General features: G+C 49.4%; 1 protein-coding gene and 1 pseudogene across 3 annotated transcripts in view; both read right to left on the bottom strand.

Moving 5' to 3' along the window:
* The window catches only part of TMEM63B (transmembrane protein 63B), a 51,292-nt gene extending 28,054 nt beyond the window's left edge, over positions 1 to 23,238 (bottom strand). For 2 of the 3 annotated variants that reach the window (XM_071576278.1, XM_071576296.1), the window contains exon 1: positions 23,077 to 23,237. The gene's annotated coding sequence lies outside the window, so the exon portion shown is untranslated. Of the gene's footprint in view, positions 1 to 14,571; positions 14,707 to 23,076 lie in introns of all 3 variants that reach the window. The other variant, XM_071576287.1, reaches the window with a different exon arrangement.
* Positions 19,237 to 19,354, bottom strand: LOC139669119 (5S ribosomal RNA; annotated as a pseudogene).
* Positions 23,239 to 23,306: the final 68 nt, after the last annotated feature.

Raw genomic sequence — 23,306 nt, 5'->3', positions numbered from 1 at the left:
ACCTTCCCAGGCAATACAGATTTAGCTCCAAACAGCTGGGTCTTTTTTATACCTTTTTTACAGGAACTCCCTCCAATCTGCTGGTAGTGCTTTCAAGTCTCATGGTGCCCTGAACATAACATACCATGCCAAGAAGGGCTGTAACCATGGCTTGACACCCTAGTATGCACTTCTCATCTCAGCTGGCTCTAATCTGTCCTCAGCCTAAGGGCAATTTGGTGTCCAGCTCTGCCTTTTGCTCTCATGTTCATACAGCTGTCCTCCTGCCTCAATTTTCACATCGCTCTGGACTGGGTGCTCCTGGGCAAAGGGTGTCTATCCCTGCCTGGCCATCAGGGAAGGGTTGATGGCATCCCCTTCCCCTTCAGGGAGGTCTGGTGAACAGTGGCATGCACAGAGCAGTGTGCTGCAGCTCTGCTGCCAAGAAAGCAACCTGACTGCCTCCACTGGCCAACAAGGAACCAGCACAGCCATGGCATCTGGCACTTCTGTACCACAAAGAAGAGGTGCCCAGTTCCATCTTGTCTCCCTACTGACAAACACTATGGAGTCCTGATGCCACAGACACTCCCAGTGATGTCCCATAAGGAGGGTTCCATTCTAGTCCATGGTAAGGACCCATCTCTTCCTCCGTCATCAAGAGAAAAGCCCAAACCTATCAAACAGTTCTCTACATCAATCAGCTCTCAGTCTGCACAACAGTCACAGCCACTGCGATTCACATTAAATTTTGAGTGTTAGATTTTATGAGTCACCAAATCAAACACTTTAGTTCCAAATATATCTACCTGTTACCTTCCCTTCAAGCTCCTGGCCTGTAAATCTTTCAGAAGGAAATCAAGATTGTCTGCCAGCTTGTACTTTATAAAGAAATAGTGCTTACTGTTTGGCTTCCCTTGTTTCCTGTAGGCATATGCTGCCAGTGGTCCAGCTAATGTGATAAATAATTTGAGTGGTAAAGACTGACAAGGTGCTGGACTTCACACTGTATATTCTGCAGAGCAGTGGACAGGACATTTGGCAACCAAGTCATATAGTCGGGATTAAGTCCCAGAAAACAGGGTTTCCTCACTTATCCCTCAGCACCCCAGCAGTAGCAACTCCACCAACTCCCAGTGGATTTCTGGCAAACTCAAGGATGGAGACTTGACAATCTCTTGACATCAGCGGCGTTCAGCTTCTAGTTTATGGATTCTAGTAGCACAAAGGCTGTTCCTCAGGGGTTGCCTTCTTTATTTCCTGCATGTCTATTATCCTCAGTTACACTACCTGCACATGGTTTGCACTTTCCTTTCAAAATATCTCTGGGCCTGTCCTAGGCTGGCGCTCCCACACTTCATTTTTTAAATGAGAGTGATATTCATACCGGATCTTTATTGCAGAAGTATCACTCTAGCTTTCAAGCACTGTTAGGAGAGTTGTTCAGGTGCATGACTCCTGGCTTGGCTGAAACATTAATCAGTCCCCCTGGTAATCTCTTATTTACTCTGAATTTTTCCATGTCTCCCCCATTTCTCAAGTGAACAAATGTCATCTTGCCCCTTTTGCAAATGCAAACATTTTTAGCAGGAGCTCTGCACCTCTTATTCGTTTTTCCTTTGTTTATCAGTAACCTCTCCTCATCTTAAAGCTTCTTATCTCTGATCTTAATCCTCTTGTGCATAAGGGAGTATTAACATACTTGTTTTCCCTTAGGCCTTGTATCTGTCTCTGACCAGTCACAGACTGGGTATTCTCATCTGCACCCAGGTTTTCCTCTTGGGCAAAACATGTGTGAGCCTCTCATAAAACCAGGTTTTTAGCTAGTCTCTCAAGGTCACATTGACTGTTCTCCTCTCCTCACTTATGCATGAGAGAAGTCTTTACCTCCTTGCAGCATAGCATTCAAAGACAGAAGAATTTGGTTCGCTGCTCACGATCACAATCACTGACCTAGGCAGCATGATCAGCACTTCCCACCAGGGAAACCCTTTGGTGATGCAGACACCAAGTAGTGGCAAGGAGTACCTCTCAGAGTAGTCCAGGCCACCTCTCAGGGCTCCACAGCTGGTTCCTCAACAGGTGCTGGCAGGACACGCTACTGGATCAGCCCCAGTAGCATCCCTGCTTTGTAGCAGTAAGTTGCTTGAGCACTCAGTGGTTACTGGGGGTAAGCCTCTGTCTTGCCCAGTCCTTCTGCCCTAAGCACCAACAACTCTACACTCAGCATGCACAGGGTTAAGGCATTTCCTCTCTTGGATGGTACTTCAGAAAAGCTTCATGTCCCTTCTTTTAGCAACTGCTCTATAGGGACATGCAAAAATTCAATCTTTGCATCAATTCAGACCAGTGGCAAAGTGCGTGCATGGCATATAGAAAATCCCTCCTTCACATGAGGTGAGGAAACTGGGCACTAGGAGGGAAGGGCCCACCAGCGTGACTCGCTCATCCAGCAGCAAACACCCAAGATGCAAACCAGGATGCCTAGAGGGAAACCCCTTCCCTTGTGGCCACTGAGCGACAGACAAGCTGCCAGGGTGCTGCATGACTTCCAGCAGGAGCAGCCTCAGTGTTGCTCCTACAACAACAGGAACATCTACTCCATATCCTGGTACTTGCAGCCTTCCTGTAACAAATAAAGTTGACTCTTTTCCAGGGTCCTTTAGCAGATTGGAGCTTCAAGTGTTTGCAATTTGCAGGCTGGGGATGTTCTAACCTTTTCTCACCTTTCTTACAGCACTCCTAAGGTAATGCTTGCATTGCAGCCGTGGTGTAAAAAGGACCCACAGCACAGCCAAGCACCAAAGGTCAAGGCAATCACAGCCCTGCAGCAAGCAGAACCGAGCTCCCTTTACAACTTCAGACTGAGTTGTAAAGCGATTTGGCAGCCACAGTAGGAGGAGGAAAGTCTTCAATTGTTCCTCAAGAACAGCAGACATCAGCAAAGGGCTCTCACAGCAAGAGGTCTGGATGCAGTCAGCAAGCTAAGACAGTTGTAGGAGAACATCCAGGAATTTGCTTTCTGCATCTGCTGGGGAAATCACAAACAGGGGTCAGAGCACCAGCAACAGCAGAACAGCCCAACCCATGCCACAGCACCAGAACAGTACACACAGGGCTGGCACAGCACCCAGTACAACAAAGTGCAGCATGGCAACCTTGACCACAAGTATGTCCAAACTAGGACATTGTGACACTGGAAAAACCTTGAGGCTCTACAGCACACAGTTCCCGTTAAGCACTCTGTCCCAGCAGCTAGACAGATGTTGCTGGAGACCAATTTGGAGCTCCTGCTGGGCCCTGAATAAATAACAAAGGTCACACCAGAGCAAGATGGACATTAAATAGAGCCTTGAGACCGTCCTTGTTCCAAAGCCCTCACCCATGCTGCAGAGAGATCTGCTGGACCTCACTGGCACATCAAGGCCCAGAGATGTTCCAGTTCTTCTGCAGGATATTTGTTCTGATACTGCCAGAGAGATCTAATCTAGAGACAGCTGCCCAATAACCTTTACGTGCCGGGAAAAACGAGGGTTGAACATCTGTCTCTGTTTGAGTTTTTAGGGCAACTCTGCCTGCTTTTGACTGCTGGGGCTCAGGTCTGCAGGCAGGAGCCACTGGCATGCACCAGACTGGGTATGCTAGGCTCTCAGCCAGCTACCAGCACTTGAGAGATGCTGACCAAGCTCTTCTTTTCAATGGTTTCTCTCCATCCCATGGGGCTTGGCAAGAGGAGCTAGGCCTGGCTTGGGAACACGGGGAACAAAGCACCGGTTTGACGCAGGGCACAGAGACATCAGCATCCAGCAGAGACCAGGAACACTGAAGTGGTACTTCAAGGCAAGCAGGCCGACTCACAGACCCGCAGATAAAGGTGTGCAAAATAAAGTGGCTGCTTGGGCTTGGAGGAGGGCACTGAATTTTTGGCAAGACAGCAGTGCAAGCCTCAGGTCATCCAGACTCTATTTCAACGTTAGGACAAACAACAAAAGAGTACTTTAACTGGATGAAGCTGCTCTGAGTCACTATTTATCCATGGAGCACACCTCCACAAGAGCAAATACCAAGACTATTGAGAGTCCACTAAAGACTTGCAGTTGGTAACCTGAGTTACTCTTGCTCACAGTCCCAGCCCAAGCCAGGGTGCTCACGTCTACCAAGACCACCAAAATCCTGACTCAATATGAAGCAGATGGCTGGGAGGTCACCTCAAAACCAATGTGGATCACACCAAAAACTGTGCACCAAAGACTGCTGAAGGTGAAGCCATGAATGGCCCTTCAGCCCAGACAGAGCAGCATCACACAGAAGAACTAAGACCAGATGGATACCTGCTGGCCCTGAAAGGAAAACAGAAGTGGGCTTTCCATGGATTTGACTCTGGAGAACACCCAGGAGCAGCTAAACATCACAGCCTGGAGCTATTCTAAGTTAGCCTGCACAACTGAAGGCTGCTTTCTGCGGAAAGCACTCCCCTAAACAGAGTGCAAATCAGTGGGGAACAGCCTGATGGGAGTTGTAGCAGCAGTCTTGAGAGGGACATGCACAGAAAAGCTGTGCTATTCCCATCCCACCACCTCCACTGCCAGGTTAAGCCTTCAGCCTTGATCCTTATGTGTCAGTGGAAGCCAAGACACACCCTTATTCTGGCCATGTTTCCCGAGACCACCTTTCCCTCCTAAAGACCTCTGTGTGCTTCCAAGATGACTTCAAACGCCCAAAGAAAACAGCATGGTGGGTCTGGGTGTCCCAAAGCCTGAGATGAATCTAATCTCTGACCTTGTGTGAAGTCTTGAAATTTGAAGGTCACCTTGTACAGCCCTAAACCTTCCCCAGGTACCAGCAAACAGCACAACATTGGCAGGATGCACTAAAGCATGCCAGAGATTTCCACCAAGGAACCACATTCCTGGCTGTTCATTTTCTATGGAAAGGACATCTGGCTGTATAGGTGGATGGGAAGTGCAGCATCACACAGATGGGCAGGACGGGCAGGACATCCAAATAAAAATGGGCTGTTGTAGTTTGGGATTATTATGTAAATTCTCTCCCCTGCCACTTAACTGCCCAGGCCAGCGGTTAACAAAAGAAGCAGTTAACTGTTGATGGCTCGGGTGGGGGCAGGTTTGTCTCTTTTGGTTTTTTTTTTTTGGATATTCTTCCCAGTCTTGGCTCAGCGGAACGCGGGAGTGGGGGCTCCAAGGAGGCAGGCTGCCCTGCTGGTTACTGCTGGGTTTTTTCCTGGCTGTCTCGTTGCTGCCTACTCCGGACTACTTTTCGTGCCACGCTGCTGCTGCTGCCTGCCTTGGATTTGCTTCTGGTTGCTCGTACCTTTCTGCTTCTTGGACGGGGAACACAGGGGGAAGAGACTGAGTCCATCTGAAAGCCCACTGCTCGTTTGTCTCGCTGGAGAGGGACTGAAACTCACTCTGCAGCCAGCCGGGCTGTGACATGGACACTTAAGTATAACCTTTTCTCCCGGAGGAAAACCTGCTGGGTTTTGTTGTTGTTTTGTTTTTTTTCTTTCTCTTGTGGTGTTGGGGAAGTGGGTTGCACTAGTCTGTTTACATATATATATATATATAGCAGTTATCCTTCTTGTATTAAAATTCCTTTTCTTAAATTTGATAAAGAGTGGTGTGATTATCGTGGAGGAGGCCCCTCCCCTGCTTGTGGGTAAAACATTTTGGTTTTTCCCCTTCAAACCTAGACATGGGCCCAGCAGACCACAAAGGCAATTACGGTACCTTGAAAAAACAGAACTGTTTTTTGGTGGCTCACATGTGTGAACATGCTGCCCCATACCCCATTTGATGATCAAGACAACATAGCACATGTATTGCATACAAAGACAAGCCACCCAAGGCAGTGGCTGAGACCTCTGATACAACACAGTAACAAGCAGTTACTCCAGAATTTTCCTTATAGCCATGAAGTTTGCCTGGCCTTCTCAAACACATGACAGGAGCAAAAGCATAAAAGCAATTAGTAGATTACGGCCCTCTGAGATAAATTACTAATTAATATCCCAGATGAGATTAACATTTAGTATTTCTCCAAATGCAAATCTATCTTTGGCAGCTGTACAGAATAATGCTTTTTAAGAGGTTACTTAAAGGATCTTCATGGAAAAGAAATGACCCCTGCCCAGGAAAGCTCTAAAGTACATACTTCTATTGGAACACTTTCACTGAACTCATTGTAACTTAAGTACATGACTAAATTAAAGTGTTTACCCAAAAAGGGACAGACTTGAGCACTGTGCTGTGCTTCAAGGACCGGATCTTTTCAAGACCGTTCTCTGAACTCTGACTATGTAACCCATTATCAACCCAGCCCTGGCAGTGTCTCAGGGTAGGGGCAGCAAAGACCAAGTAGCTTAATCGGAATTTTTCTTTGATGATGAGAAATAGGTTCCTGCCACACACATCATAGCAACTGCTTAAATAAATGATCCTAGACCAAAAGTTTTCTTCCCTTACAGAGGACATGGCTTTGGCAGGTTGGAAAGCCATGCTATTCCTTCCAACTCTGCTTCCAGATTTCATTATTTCTGCTTCTTGCTGCTCCTACAAAAACACTGCTCTCCCTTCTCATGAAGGGGATTGAAGATCCCATGCCATCATGAGACATCTTACCTGCCTCCACTCTCCTCAGGCTAAACTCTGTATACCTGTAATTTTTCCAAGCACTCCTTTACAGCCTCTGTTTCCACAGCTGATGCCTCTGTGTGATCAGCATCTTTTTAGCCATACTGTACCCAAACATTCGAAGCACAGATATGGCTAAAGCCAGAGAGAGAATGGTACTGTGGTCTCCTTGCTCTGCACCACAACTCCTTTGCGTTCTTAGCCTGAGAGGCCAAAGGGTTCTCTTTCAGTTGCATCGTGGGCAAATATTTAAACCCTAATACACTGTCATCCTACCTTGTCCTCTTGTTTCCCATTTCCTTCCGGCACAGCTGCTTCCCATAGTGCCCAAACTGTTCACAGAGGAGAAAGAAAGCTTTTTTTTTACTTTTTAAATAAACCAAGTAGTTTGACAAGTGTCAACTGTTACATGGTTAACTTCAGCTTTTCCATTCATATCAACAAATATTAAAACATGATAGTTATCCCGTTTTGACATAGTAGAACACATTTGAACCTTGTTGTCAGACTTGCAACTGATCATCAGCATCAGGGCTTGCATGGCTCTTGGCAAATACAATCAACACAGTTTTTGTACCTCCATTTTTGTTATAGGGTATTTTCAAAAGGTCTCCTGCCCTAAAGCACTCAAGTTCCCTCAGAGGTACCCCAAGCAGTTGTATGATCCAGTTGTATGCACTTTTACTGTGGCAGGTGAGCTACAGATACCAAAAGCAGAGGCAAAATCCATTAATGCATTATGTAGCAGAGGCTTCCTAACATTTCTTTTTCAGATCAAGGTATGGAAAGACATGCTACACACTTCAGATGAGACAGGAGCCTCTTACAGAGCATTCTGCTTTTTATCAATGGATAAAGTGCAGCCACACTGCCTCATTTCACTCACCAGTCAGGGTATTTCTGGGATGCCTTTTGCCTGGCTCTTTCAACATATCCCAATCAGCCCAGAGGAGCTAGCCCAATAATTCACAGGAAAGCCCTAGGCAGAAATGGGTTTACATGGCTTAAAACACAACCTGGACAATGTATAAGGCCAGACAATGCTGCTTACTTGAACAGCACACCAAGCAAAGCCTCCACTCCTCAAACTGGGGAGCTTTTAGATTCAGTCTGCCCTTTACAAGTCACCACCACCACCAACCCCCTCCTGAGAGTTCCCAGGCAAGCCCATCTACTCCTTCCCCCAGTCACCCTCCCTTTAACGGGGGGAAGTCTGCAAAGCCAGTTTTCTCCTGCCTAAAATCACCCAGTCAGGCCAACTCACAGCTGTTCCTTGAACCACAGCCTCCTGCAGAGGGTAAATCCCATCTCCACCCAAGCAGCTGGGGCTTTGAACATACCTCCCAAGCCAGCCTTCGGAGGACAAGCTGCCCAGCTGCCCCAAGAGCAAACCTGACAGCCCACTCCAGGGCCTGAAAAGAGAAAGTACAGGAATGCAGGAGAACAGTACCTCCTTTTCCAGCTTCTTGTCTCAGGCAGCCAGCCTCGCTGCTGCTGCCCTGCCCACCTGTTTATGGCCAAGGCTTGCCACAGCAATCCTGCCCTAGCCCTGTAAGTGAGTGAGGAGGCCGGAATTTCACAACTGGCATCCTGCCCTCTGCTTACACCACTCCATCAGCATTCCAGTCAAAGACTCCGAGAATTCCCACATACTGAAATCAGGCCCCCATTGAAGCAGTGGTGCCAGCCACCAGGCATGGCTGCTGGGGACTGACTGCCAGGTCTGGTGGCAGGGACACATGTGCTCTCAGTCAATGACAGGAACTCTGAGATCAGCTCTGCCACATGCGGCTCTGCCGGGCTCCACCTCATGCAGACACACAGGGCGTGTGTGGGTGCCTATGACTCATCTCCTGCAGCTCATCAGAAATCCACAGCCCCAGCAGCGTTTTAGGGTCAACACTTGCTCTCCCAAGTGGCACAGGCATAGCGGATGGGTGTGTGCAACTTGGCAGCAAAGAGAGATGCCTAGTTTGGTGCCTTCCACCTGACAACCCAGTGAGCACTGCAAAGCATCCCAGGGCAGTTACCTGCTCATCTACACAGATGTTGGTTATACACCTTCTGCTGAGTCAGGGACCATCTCAACAGGACGAAGCTGACATCTACCAAGCCCCACGTTTTATGCCTCTGCTTGCCAGTCGCAGTACGTTCATCCCTACATGACCTGCAGACCCTCAAGGACAACCGTAGCCCGACACAGCCATGTGCATATCACTCCTTCCTCCTGAATCCTACTTGCTTTCCAGACTTCTCTCCAACATCCCATCCACACGTCACAGATTCATAGAATCATTAAGGTTGGAAAACACCTCCAAGATCATGCAGTCCAACCATTAATCCAGCAATGCTGTGTTCACCATTAAACCAGGTGGCACATTCACATGTTCTATGAATACTTCACGGATGAGGATTCCACCATATTCCTGGGCAGCTTGTTCCAAAGCCTGACCGCTCTTTCAATGAAGAAATTCTTCCCAATATCTAACCTAAAACTCCTTTGGTACAACTGGAGGACAATTCCCCTTGTCCTATCACTTGTTACTTGGGAAAAGAGACTAGCCCCTACCTGGCTACAAACTCCTTTCAGGAAGGTTCAAGTGTCTTCCTGAACCTCTTTTTCTCCAGTGTAAGCACCTCCAGCTCTCTCAGCCACTCTTCATGATTTGTGCTCTTGACCCTTCACCAGGTCCATCATCCTTCTCTGGACATGCTCAAACACCTCAACATCCTTGCAGCAAGAGGCCCAGTAGGTCTGGTAGGGGTGGAAAACTGGATGGTTCCCCAGGGCCAGGGAAACAAAGCTGGAGGTCAGGAAGCATCCCCTCAGCCATACCCACAGCAGACCCTTGATGAGGGGTCACCAGTGTCCCTGCACACCTGAGCTGAGCTCAGAGCTTCCAGGTCCAGTCCTACTAAGCCTGTTCTCACCAGCACAGAAAACTCCTTCCAATATAGCATCAGTTGCCTATTTATAACATACTGTTTACCAACACCAAGCACTCTCTCCTTGGAAGCGGAGGACGAGATGACTCAAGGGAGCATGAGCAAGGGAACTTTCTTCTGTCATGGGAAGATGAGAGGACTGTGGGAGGGTTACTAAGGGCTCGGTGCTGCAGAGTTGCTGATCACCTGCAGCTCCCTCACCATCGCCTGGAGACTCAAGGGCACACTTAACCTTTTTTAACATTAGACCTTTAAGCTCTAGGAATATCTTCCTATGTGAAAGAATGAGATCAGATCCAGCACAAAGGAGTGTGCCAGCATCCCCTTACAGCTTGCCCTGGACACCAAGTGTCTGCAGGTGTTGAAGCACTGATCTAACAATAAGACTCTGAAAACCTCATGACAGCTCCTGGGACCCTCTTCCAGCAGCTCAAAGAACTGCTGATTGCTGAAGTGCTTTGACAGGGCTTCTTCAGGCAGTGACCATCTCCAGGGGAACTGTGACCCTGCCAGCCAGTGGTCTTCTGACAGGTGAGTGGGGTGGCAGTCCCCACTGCCCACCCTCGTCCATCTCTGCCCTGGGTGGTCACTCTGTCATTCCATCTGCTCCATGTCCCTGGAAAGTGATGCCGAAAGGGTTTCTGATTTTTCAGAAATGCACTCACGGCATCAAAGAGTAAGATTAGCAGGGCTGTATAAAGCAAAGACCTCTGACTGGTGAGGCATTAGTGATGCCAGCCTTCAGCAACGGGCAGAAATGAGCACTACAAAGTTTGCTATGGGTTTCAAAGTGTGATGGGGGAGAAGAGGGATTACAACCCCAGCTCCCCAAGGCGCTGTCTCAAGTTCAGGATACTGTCCAAAAGTATGTTCCTGAGCAAGAGAAAGCAAGAAATGAGTGTCTCCTAAGGCTTCTTAAATTTTGCAGACTCTCCAGTGTCCAAGCCATACCCCTTCCTGGGTGACTGAGAACAAATACCACATGTTATTTAACAGCACGTCCCTATCGTGGCAAACCAGTCCTGAAGCCCATACAGGTGAAACAATTGGTGCCAATCCCTGGCTCCTACCAGAGCCATCACCACATACTCCATTTTTCCCTCCCAGCTGCATCCAGCCATCTCCTGATTCCAGGCTAATTTTTAGAGACCCACATTTTCCTCTCTATCTTTGAGAAACTTATTGCATTTCTGCCCTCAAATAGCCGACACCTCTTCCACCCTACCAACCTTATAATGGACCTCCTGGCTCTGTTCCCCTCTGTCATTTCCTGGATCTATCTTCTGTGCCTTTGCACTTACCAGCCCCAAATGGGCTGACTAGGATGCAAATGCACATTAAGGGGCTGGATCAGTTTCTGAGTTTTTAACTTTTCCTAATGGACAAAGGAGTATTGGTGTCAGGGGCTTTACCAGAAAGCCTCAGCTGAGCTCTGGTGCATGTTCAGCCAAGAGGCATGCCCGGAGGGCATACATATAGGGCTCAGGAACTGCTGGTCAACTGCATAACAAGCTTTGGCTATAAGCCATCCACTCAGCTTGTCCTCATGTGCCATCCCTTTAGCATGGCTCCTTCTCACCAACAAGCCATGGGCTCAATGATGATGCAGGCTTCTGCACTCCATGCTCTGCCCAGGGTGAAGGCACCAGGCAGCACTACCCATGCCTAGGATGATCCTTTGCTCTATTCAACCTCTTGGGGCACCTCAGTACCCACTACTGTGCCCCCACTCTCTCCCAGCTTCCCACACATCCATGTGGCAGCTCCTGGTCATCCCCACATATGCCCCAACCCACTCACTCCTCCCAGCACCGATTCACCCATCCCCAGCACTGACTCACTCCCCACTGCTCATGACGACGAATCCAACCTGCCTCTGGCATTCCCACTACCCCGAGGGTGAGGTGTCAGCACTCTGCTTTAGAGAACAGCAGTGAAGAAGAGTGGATCCATGATGCAGGAGAACCTGTCTGTGCTCTGCATCCGATCCCGAGCAGCTGCATGACTGCAGGCGTGCTGCTCCCTGCCTCTGTCCATCAGAATCACATACAGCCTCTTCCAGGGGAGGTCACGTAGTTATTTTCCAGGCATTGGAAAGACATTCCACTTTTCAGATGAGATACACTAGCAGCACACAAGTATTTCTTGCTGCCTGCACTCCCACCTACAGTCAGCTGAAATCCCTGTTGAGTTACTAGGACTTAAGGATATGTCTTGGAGCTATGGACTTATGCTCCCATTGGTAAGGCCCAGGGAAGCGGGAGGGGACTGTCACTGCCCTGCTACCACTTCTTCTGCAGGGGCTTTTGGATTTTACCCCTCTCCTGGATGAGAAACCTTGTAAGTCTTGTAAGTAGCCACAGGATTATACCCAAAGATGGTTTTGGATGGTTTCCCAGCTGCTTGCCAGGGTAACTGCAAGAGCACAACCTTCACGCTGCCTCTGACAGCTCAGTCATCTCTGAGCAGCCAGGGAGACGTCCAGGCAGGCAGCAGTGCACCTTACAAAGTTTTGCCACTGCTAGTTTAATCTTCTATTGTAGGTCAGCACTTCAGGACCAGGTAAACTCCCAGCCCTTCAGGGAGGGGGCAGTAGCACCTAGCAGAAAGCTTGACTTAAAGAATGAGAAGAATAAAACATTCCCCATTCACCCATGGTCTGAGTCACAAGACCCCCTGCCAGTCATGGAATGGCCTCTTTTGCCGGCAGGCAGCATCCACCTTCTGGTACCCCTGAGGAGCAGTGGGGTTGCCAGGTGCTTTGCTCAATGCTCCCAGTGGCTGCTCCCCATTCATGGACTCCTCATTCTACACCTTATGCAGCTATTATACATCTCCTCCTGCTTCCTGCTGCTTGTCTCCACTGTCACACTTTCTCCTTTAGCTCTTTCCTACCTGGAGAGGTAGGGCAGTCCCGTGGTGTAATGGTGAGCACTCCGGACTCTGAATCGCAAGGACCTGAGTTTGAGTCTCAGTGGGGACTGTCCCCTGGCAGTTCAATGCCTCCCTGCCATCCCATCCCATCCCATCCCATCTCAGATGCTCAGCAGGGTCAACCCCAGTTAGTATCGGGTGCTGTGACAGTCCCAAGGACTTCACTGTCACTGTCCAAGCTCGCTCGGCCGTGCCAGATGGACCTCAGGACTGAAATGGTGGGGCCAGTTCTGTGCACGCTGTGCCTCACCTAAAACATCCACTGTGCAGGCTGGAAGGGCACACCCACGTGGGGAGAGCCCTGCCCAAATCTGCGTTCGCGAAGTTTGGCCATACATACATATACATACCTGGAGAGGTAGGGTTCAAGTTTACATTAGCACCAGACTAGTCCCCAGCCCTTTGGAGGATCCCAACAGGGACAGCACATATCCATGACCATTCTTCTTTCCCTCTGACACCCACAGCCATCGGATTAGAAGAGTAGAAGCCACATCTTGGCTATTCCCTTTGGTATTTGCTTTGGTACCACAATGCTGGGAAAAAGCAGGAGGTTCCTCCCCCACAGCACCAAGCCCATCTGAGTTCAGGAAGTGTTTGGACAACATTCTAAGACACAGAGTGTGATTCTTGGGGTGTCCTGTACAGGGCCAGGAGTTGGACTCTAGCATCCCGATGTGTCCTTTCCAACTTGTAAGCATTCTATGATTTCATGCACCAGCAGGCCCTCCTCCTGGATGTTCTTGCCTTCTCGCTTACCAAGGGATGGGACAGCTGTTCCTGCCCCACCATCCCCAAAGCACACACCTTAAGAAATAGAGTCAGATAAAATAACATGCCAAGAAACAAAAAAACCCCAAACTCAAACCACTCTCCAACCATAATTGAGTTTCAAACCCTCCTTGATGCTGAAATCTGCCTGACACACGGCTCCTGCACGGAAAAAGAGTATGAAAATGTATACCCATCTAAATACGAAGGCAGAGGAGGAATATCAAGGCTGCCAAGTCCCAGTGCTGTGGTAGTATGAGAGTGTTGCCCCAGAGCTCTGCTTGGAGCCTCCAGAGCCAGGTGAGCAAGGCGGAGCTTGTAGGAAGGGCAGGCTACACAATCAGAAATATACGTTCCAAGACAACGGATGCTCTGAAATGTTAGAGTGGGCTGGGAAGCAATTAGAGGTTGATCAGGATGACTGACAGGATGGAAACAGCCACGGGCAAGGGAGGGGAAGCAGAGGGAAGAGCTGGTAGGCATCTTTGCTCTGGCCCAGAAAGACTTGCCACCCTGCAGTAGCTTTTCAGGACTAGGCTGGGAGTTCCCAGTCCATGCACCCATTCATCCACAGCATGCAGCTCCACCTGCACCACTGCTTGGATGGGTTGGGTCTACCTTCACTGAATGGGTTCAAAAATCCCTTTTCTTGCTCCAAGAAATACAGTGGAACCAACATGAGAACAGTATACATGCTAAAGTTCAAATAGCAAAGCCCCCTGTCTTCCAAGCTGTGTGAAGTCTGCTTTGTTCTCTGTTCACCAGCCACACATTTCCAGCAGTACTTTCCTACTCAGACATCATGTATTTTGAAAACAGGCTCAATAAAACCGCACACCTCCCCTGCTTTGATTGCCCCACCTCTTCTCTTCCCTAGATTTCCAAGCTCCATCTAGAGATCCTATTTGATCTTTCATACCCAGACAACTCCTGAGACATCTGCAAGCACAGCTGTGTCAGACACAAAGACCCAAGCAATCAACATGTCTCCACAGGCATAGGTCTGCTGATGGAGGTGCAGTTATACTGGCAGAACGGCTTCTCAGTGTTTTGAGGTGGTGGAATAAAATCACACTTCAGAAGCAGGAGCACTTTTTGATAAAATAATGTATCAGCAGAGCAATGAAAACAGGTAGCCCTACACATCAAGCAGGACAGAACCTGCAGGTGTTTAGAAGGAGGCACCTAAAGCACCCTAGAGACACGGCCCAGACCATGCTCAAATACTGCCACCATTCCATGTTTTCCATGCCTTTTATTTCCAAACGTGAGCTCCTCACCTCATACTTACCAAAGGAAAGCTGAGCTATGGCTCCTACTCCACAAGACTCTTCTGGAACAACTCCAGCTGTTCCATCCTGTAGCACTCGACTCTCCAGAGGAAAACACAGAGGCTTTCTGGGGTTATTCCCTAAAAACCAAAGCTCTGCTCTCACCAAATGGAACAAAGCAATAAAAAAAACAAAATAAAGAAGTTGAAATGCTGGTGTTTTTTCCCTCCTTCCTTAAAGCACATCAAAGCATTTGCTTTCCCCTGACTTGCAACCATAGTCAGAAGCTATCTACTACCTTTGAAATTCCCCTCCTACCCCAGGCGGTAATAAAACATGAAGACAGAGAGCGTGAGATTCCAGGAGCACTAAGCAGCAGAAGAGATACATCCTGTCAGGCACACTGGATCATTTTTATTTTTAACAGCATTACAGCGTCAGTGGGTGAAAGGGAAATTGTAGATGTAGCAAGATTTTAGTGAACCATCTGCTGCGGCATCTCACCCAGACTCCCTCTTGAGGTTTGTTCACTGGACTAGGGAAGAAATGTCATCTCATGGACTGCAAACAGCCATAATGACTCTAAATAAACCAGCACCCCCAACTGACAGAGCACTGCATTATAGGCTGGCAGGAACCAGAGGCAAGGGTGATGTTTGGTTTCATTCATCATTTTCACCAGACAGGGTGCTGGGTTTGGAGAGGGGTTAGGTGCTGGCTGCTCTCGGGTACCTGTTTGGCAAAGCAGCTGGGCACCACAGGAGAAGGGATGCTATAAATCACTTGGAGGCAGATGACAGGTCGGGCAAGGAGAGGCAGGGAACAATTCCAGAGGCACACACACAAACAGTGGGCGTGGATTTGTCATGGCATCGCCCTACATTAGCTGGGCCCAAGTGAGGGCTTTCTTTCACTTGAGTTGTCTCCTCATAAGGTAAAAGGGTCACAAGGAAAGGCCTTAGACAGATACCACGACAGGAGCAGCAAGCAAAAAGAACAAGAAACCCAAAGAACAGAGGTGCACTAAAACAGTAACAAGCAAAGACAGGGACCTCCACAAGTGCAAGAGGAGAAGGCAGAGCTGGCTGCAGGACCCTGAAGGTGACTACAGTATTAGCATCTCAACATGGGGCTTTTTACCACTGTTCATAGTCTGTCATTTCTACCCTTCCAAGCTAACGATACTCATAAGATATGTTATGCTTATGCAGGATAACCAAGTCTCACCTTAATCTTTTCCTTGATTAGAGAAACAGATTGATCTCCTTATGATTCTCAGAACAAAGCTATCTCTCCAGCCCTCAGATTATCTTGTAACTCTTTTCGGCATTCTTTTCAGTTTTTCAGCAGCCTTTTCCGGGCACTGACAATGGCTTTAGACAGCATATTTTAGTATCAGACTCCTCAAAACGGCCTGCAGCTGTAAAGTCTCATTCACTGTTGCCTTTCCAGGTGTGAAACACCTCATACAACTGCCAAGCTTGAAGGGTTCTTAATCAGTCATCTGACAAGATTCTTCGCTTGAGGCACAAGCAGTTGCAAGTCATCCATATCTAGAGACTTTTAACTAATTGTTCCAAAACTAACACACACAATCCAACCCCACCAAAAGCTTTCTAAGATAGCCTCAATTTCTGCTTCACTATCCCAACTGATACTATAGAAAACCATGAAGTCTGAACTCCCTCATTACAGGTAAAGTGACTTCCTGCCCTGTCTTCATCTAAACTACAGTTTTCTAGAAAAGTACATTGCTGTATATTCTTCAAGACCATGAAGTTCCCTGTTTCACCTTTTCTTTTTCAGGCTACACAGCCCTAGTTCTCCTCATCCTTCCTCCCCCACCATATTTCTAAAGACCTTAATCATTTCTGTTGGTTTGCTGGATGCTCTCTTGTTTGCGCACATCCCTCCCCAAGAGTTGCGTTACATCTGAGCCTGGCCCTTCAGCAACACCTCACGGTGTCAAGGGGAGCGCTAATTGCATCCTGCACCTTAGAGGTCACTCCTCACGTGGCCTGGCACAAGGCTTTCCTCGTATTTTTCTGCTCCCCAGCACTAACTCATCCTACTCCCAAACTGTGGCAATACCAACATCTTCCCCTGCCCTGCCTAGCCAGGTTCTTCTTATCAGATAGGATTCCTTCTGAGTACAGCTTTGCAAGTAGTTGAACGTCTACACAGAGGATGCTTCCCCTCTCCTACCCCTTCCTCCTTTGTTTACAAGGCTGACACCTGGGGCAGTGACACAGTCTGACTTAATTCAAGATCTATTTACATCCCTCGACCCGCTCAGCCACAAGGGAGGCCCATCCTCCCAGGCAAGGGCGTCGGCTGACTTGATGCAGGACGTTCCAATGGATGCTAATGGATTTTTAATCAGTATATTCTCCCATCTCCTTAACAGAATAAACACTAACTACTTAACTGTTTATGCCAGAATACTTAAACAGGCTGGATATACTCCCATTCTTTTCCCCTGTATTTCAAGGGATCAAACCTCAGAATCTCCCTTTACTAGATGTTCTCTCAGGTGGCTGCCCACCATGCAAAAGTTGCCTTAGTCTACAAGTACTTTCAGGGAAATTTCCTATGGCTTTGCCCATGTGAACACATCTAATTTAGCAAAATAGTCTTGTCACCTGTTCTGATTTTTGCTTGAATGTACTTTTTAAAATGAACTCATCACTCCTGGTCTTCTTTGCAAGGTGAAGACAAAGTTCTTACTGTCACATTTTATTTGTTCCTCTTTTCCACAGAGCCAGGAGCTAATTCTTCCTTCTATCCAACAGCTGCATCAGCTCCTTCTGCCATAGCTGGGAGTTCACACTGTGTTTCACATTCACTGCAAGCCCAGTTCCTTCCTCCCGGATTTATAACTTTGTGACTGATGCCAACTCAAGCTGCCTTTTCTGCATTGTGAATAATAGCAAGTCCCTACTGCAGTTCAGCAGACACACAACAATAATTCATCTCCAGGTTCATGCCTCAAGACTTAGAGTCCAGCAAAACAAAATCACAACTTGCATAGACAGTCATTTGGGAGAAGATGTCAGCTTTATCAGCATCACCTGAGGGCCTCCAGAGCTCAAGGATTTCACATAGAGGGAGTACAGACCATAAGAACAGTGAGCAAAGGGATGAATCCCTTTTAAGATCTTCCTTGGGACCCAAAGGCACTAAATTTTTGGCTCGAGAGCCCAAGTATCCTAAGGCCATCTGCAGAGACTGTTTCCAACCCATGTCACTGCCAGGTGCTCTCTACCCTTCACCAGAAGGTATCAAATGTTGATAATCACTTCAAGCAGAAGACAAGGCCTGCTGCCATCTGAGTTTCCTCTAAGCAGAAGATCATGCCAAGGTTGTTTCATCCCCCAGCTTTGAAGGGACCTGCAATAGAGCCTTCTAAAAGCCACTGTTTAACTGGCAAAAGCAGAGCCAGAGGTCACATTTTAAAACTTGGTTGTAATAATGCCAAGATCATGGGTTCAATCCCCTATGTGGGCCCTTGACTTAAGAGTTGGACTCGATGATCATTGTGGGTACCTTCCAACTCAGAATAGTCTGTGAATACATTGCTCACTGGTGGCAGCTGGGGTGTCTGCAGGGCCATGCTCTGCACTGGGCTGGGAACAGAGACCTGCACAGAAACCACTGAGAATATCCCAAGGGGAAAGCCAAGAGGGTGTCAAAGCAAGCAACTGCTCTGCACACAGAATTACAGGGATGCAGAGGGGATGAGCACATCCAAGAAAGGGATATGAGTAGCTCTGGGGGCATACAGTTCTTCTAGGGAATGAGAGGGAATGGACACACAGGAAAGGTGTAGCCACTCTTTCAGACAGAGAAAGACAGGGAGGTTTTTCAGCTTGCTGCTCACAGGTAGTATGGACGTGGTGGTTCACAAAAGCAACTGCAGAACATACTGAAAGCAGGCAGCATGAATCCTGCCTGTGACCTTCTCCTGTGCTGATGCAATGTGCCACCTTTCGAATAGAGTCCCTTTAAAGAGATGCAGTCCTTTTCTTTAATGTAATAGCACAAATAGGCAACACAAATGGGAATCTTCAAAACCTTGCTTTAAGCCAGACCCGTACTACCAACTGCTTGTTTCTCTGGGGAAAAACAGCACGCATAAAACAAGACCTCTCTCTTCCCAGCACAATAACCATAGGGGCAGAGGATGCTGGCATCAACAATTAGACAAAAGCACATCAAGAACAGGAGGCTTTGCACAAAAGATGCAGTGGGCTATGCCCATATAAGCTGAGTAGCCACTCTAAGACTTTGGCCTGAGAAGAGCACTGGGATACTGGGAAAGGTTTTCCACTCCCCAGTATGAGTTTATGGAGGAGGGGAGGAAAGGACTTGAAAACAGAAGAGGAAGAATGGCATGTAGGGAACATCAACATGCAAAAGCCCGGGAAGAACAGAAGCCTTTCCAGCATTGCTTAGGAATTATGTGCTGGGAACATACAGGGAACATACAAAGATAACTCTGTAATGGGCAGCAAGTGTGTGGCTCAGCTTCGCGAACAAAGATTTGGGCAGGGCTTCCAGCCTGCGCAGTGGATTTTAGGTGAGGCTCAGCGTGCGCAGAACTGGCCCCAACCGTTTAAGTCCTGAGGTTCATCTGCCACGGCCGAGCGAGCTTGGACAGTGCCAGTGAAGTCCTCAGGACTAGAACCTACAGCACCCGGCATTTCCCAGGAGGTCTCCCATCCAAGTACTAATCCGGGGCTGACCCTGCTTAGCTTCCGAGATCTGACGGGATCGGATGTCAGGGAGGCATTTAACTGCAGGGGTGCTGTGTAGAGAAACACGGAGGAAAATGTTCTGCATCTCACACTTAGCAAGTGAGTCTTGGGATTCCTGCAGCTAATCTGTATTTGGAGCAGAGGGCAGACACCCAGCTCCACACTGGAAGGACATGAAGTAAGAAGGCAGTGCCAACCACAGGCCTGCAGGATCAGAGAAAAGCGATTTCATACCGCAAGCCTTTGCTCTACAAGGTTGGTACTGACTTCACAAATCTCACCCTCTCTCTCTTGCAGAGTGTGTACATACATGTGTGTTTCTTTTTCATTCCTTGATTTTAGCTTTTCTCCTTTTAACCAACTTTCAGGGCAATGTTTCAGGCCTGCCCCCTAAGTCATAACCGTGAACAAGCCAGAGGGCTGCTGGCATGATGAAGCCTGCAGGTAGAGAGCTGCCTCCCAAGAAGGCCATGCTCAAGGTAGTTCCTGCACAAATCAACTGTCCATATGGATAGAGAGGCGAGGAGTCTTTCCCAGCAAGAGGCTGAGCAGCACAGGGCACGGGAAAGAGGCTGAGGGCTGCAGTTCCAGGCAGCAGGCACTCCAACAATGAACACAGAGCTACCTTCAGAGCTACCTTCAGAGAGGCCAACTGCCCCACAGTGTGGTTCTTCAGGGCTAGAATATCAGGACCAGCAACACACTTGCTATGATCAAAGCAGCAGATGGATGCAGGGACTCCCTCCCACCTCTCTCCCTTCCTGGAAATCTGCATTTCAGTTTCCAGCTCAGCCTGCAAGCAAGCTGCAAGCTCCCCAGGTTCATTTCCAGAACGAGGAGGAACAGCAAACTGCTGTGTTGAGACCAGACTCATACAGCATCTCAGAAGTCATGGCCCATTTGGGGCTCTGTTGCTCCCTGTCCCTTCCTCTGTGGCTCCTGAGCCATCAGGCAAGGCCTGGGACCCTGCAGAGCCAGTACAGCCAGTAGCAAACCTGCTCCTTTGCTTCAAAGCTCCAAGTGGGGCCTCTGCCTCCTTGTGTGAAAGGCAGCATGGAGAAGAGGCAGCAGGCTTGGCACACTGGCCGCTTGCTGCAGGAGCCGCCAGGTGAGGGGGATGGCTCCCAGGCTCAACACTGTGGCCTGCCCAGCAAGCTCTTGGTGGAAGGAGGAGCAGGAAAGGAGTAGTAGCCTGCCACCAAGAATTGCTTGGTTCTCACTCCCTGCAAAGCAGCTACGAGACTAAAAAAGCCTTTACAGTGCTGTCATTCAAGGACATGGAGACAAACTCCATTTTCCAAACATTCCCATCACCTTGTTTCATTTGTGCACCACAAAAAACCCTGGGGAAGATCCAGCCCCTGCTTCTAGCAATCCTTATCATCCTGGCCCATCCCTACCCATGGCAGAGCTCTCAGATGCTTTGATATGCAAATCATGCACAGGATCCATAACCAGCACTGCCTGCAATTAGCAGTGCACAGCGAGTACCCTACACCCAGGCCCTCCTCCCTCAGGAATTCGGCACCCCACAGCTGCACACGCTTCATGGCAGACCACGCAGGTTCCAGCCGTCTTTCCTGGGAGCAGGAGGTGCTGCTTTGCAGTCCTTAGGACTTCAGCATGCAGCCTCACCCGGCTGCCAGGATGGAGATGGGGCACTTAGAGAAAGGATGCAGGCTGGTGTTGCACCTCCGTGTGGACAGGAGGGTGTCAGAGCAATAAATTGCAGGGCTCACTGGGGCCAGAGGCTCAGAAAGTGTAATTAGCAACAGACAAAAAGCAGGGCTTTGGCACTGCCAGCTCTCAAGCTTTTATTGCAAACCTCACACTACCTGGGATTTTCTTGAAGAATGAAATAATTTCATGAAGAATCTTTTTTTTTTTTTACAAAAACAGTAATTAAAAAGCCCTTCAAGCAAGTTCCGAGCCCACTTTACTACTGCAGAATGCTAAAAAAATATAAGCAAGGATATTTTACAAACTCATAAAGAAAAAAAATTAAACCCCCAAACAAGAAGAAAAGCACACTTATTATTTTTCTTTTCTTGGCTCAACTCATGGCTTCAGGACAATTCAGGATAGTTGCACTGCACTCTGGTCAAAGGGCAAGAAAATGGAGCATTGCAAAGCCTCATGGCAATACCTTCTTGACAAGAAAACCGACACCCTCAGAAAACACAGTAGCTTCAGTTCCTTCCAAGGTTATTGAAGACAGGAACAGACAAAAATAGAGCAAACTTAGTGCAACAAAACATACTTATGAGCCAAACTAGAGCCTCTTCCCAACCCCCTCAAAGGCATCTTCTTTCATGTTTATTTTGCTCTTATGGTATCCAGGCAAAGACTGCAGAATGGATTTCTCTCCCCATAAAGATAGCGTATTCTTACTACTAAAAGGCTCGAGATGAAAAAAAGGCCTTTCCTAGGTAGACACGAGCTAATTGCAGCAATTTGAAGTACCATCCTTAATGCTTTGCTATTTCTGGTCTAACAGAGTCCTCCCGGAGTCAGTTACCAGCTGAGTGGTCAGCTTTCTGCTCTCTCAGAAGCATTAAGAAAATGAAAAGCTATTAGGGACTGTACAGCACAAGTGTTTGGAGAGGAAGGGTACTGGTGCCTGCAATGCACTTGCAGAGGCTCTGTCCCACACTCAGGTGGGGCATCTGCAGGCTCATCCAAGGAATACCTTTCCCACACAATGCTTTAGTGGCTTTGCTAACGGGACTGCCCCTAATGGGATGCTCCCGCCCCCCAGCCTGTGGCTTTCCACAAATGCTTACTCCAGAGGATTACACGATGAACCAGGGCACTTTCACAGCAACAAACAAATCCAGGGGAGAAGGGACACCTCGAGGACTATGTACAACTAAATTATCCACCCTGAGCACACACTGATAGGCCTTTTGTTTCTAACTCCTACTATCGAGGGGAGAGCAAGGGAGGGAGGTGCCCAGAACGTCAAAACAGTCTCCGTCCAGCTGAGAGCTACCAAACCTGCTACGGACACCGGGCTGACTGCAGCCACACTGCAGATTTTTGGAATGATGCCTTCTCCGCAGGTAGCTACATACAGGTTGCACTCTAGGACAGGAGGAAAAAACACGGTTTGCTGATATGGAGAGACTAGCAACCGACGCAAGAGCAAAGCAGAAAGCAACTGCCGGGCTACCCGGCCACGGGCACGAGCCCTATCCGATAACCCTCAGCCAAGCATTCCATGGTAGGAGAAGTAGGGCGGTATCACAAACCTGCTCGCTACCCCAAGCCTTGGAACATCCCTGCTGCCTCCCTGCTGCTCGCCATCGCAGCGGCGGCTGGAGGCGCGGCAGGGCGGGAGGGCACAGGCAGCTCCCCGAGCCCCAGCCCGCACAAAAGCGGCGAGCGCCGGAGACGGGGCTGGTACCGCTCCGCGGGAACGGGGCCGACGAACCCCGGGGCGCAAGAACCACGGTACCCAGAGCAGCCAACCCAAGGGACGACAAAGGACGGGCGCCTGGGAGGTGGAAAGCGGCCCCGGGGGCGCGGGAGGCCAGGCCGCTGCAGGGACACCGCGCCGGGCGCGCCCCCCGCCCCGCTCCGCCCCAAGATGGCAGCGGCACCCCCAGCCCCGCCGCCCCCGCCGCATCGGCCGCGCAGCCGTCCCGGCCTGCCCTCGGCGCCGACGCCGCCCCTCCTCGTCCCCCGCCGGCAAGAACCTGCCGGGCCTACGGGAGCCGCGGCCGCCGCGCCCCGCATATGCCCGCTCGCTTACCGGCGGCTCCTTACCTGGTGTCAGGCGCGGACGGGCTCCCCCCGGGCCGGGCGCTGCGGTACCACACCGCCCTCCGCAGCGCTCGGCAGCGAGCGGCGACCGCCCGGCTGCGTTAGACTGGGCTCGGCTCGGCTCGGCTCGGCTCGGCTCGGCTCGGCTCGGCTCGGCTGCGCTCGGCAGGGGCGGGGCCCCGGCGGGGGCGGGACCGCAGCTGTGCCGCGCCTGAAGGGCCGTGGCGGGCGGG

The sequence above is a fragment of the Pithys albifrons genome, chromosome 2 (assembly GCF_047495875.1).
Source record: "Pithys albifrons albifrons isolate INPA30051 chromosome 2, PitAlb_v1, whole genome shotgun sequence".
NCBI classification, from domain to species: Eukaryota; Metazoa; Chordata; class Aves; order Passeriformes; family Thamnophilidae; genus Pithys; species Pithys albifrons.
This window is presented reverse-complemented; position numbering and strand designations above follow the sequence as displayed.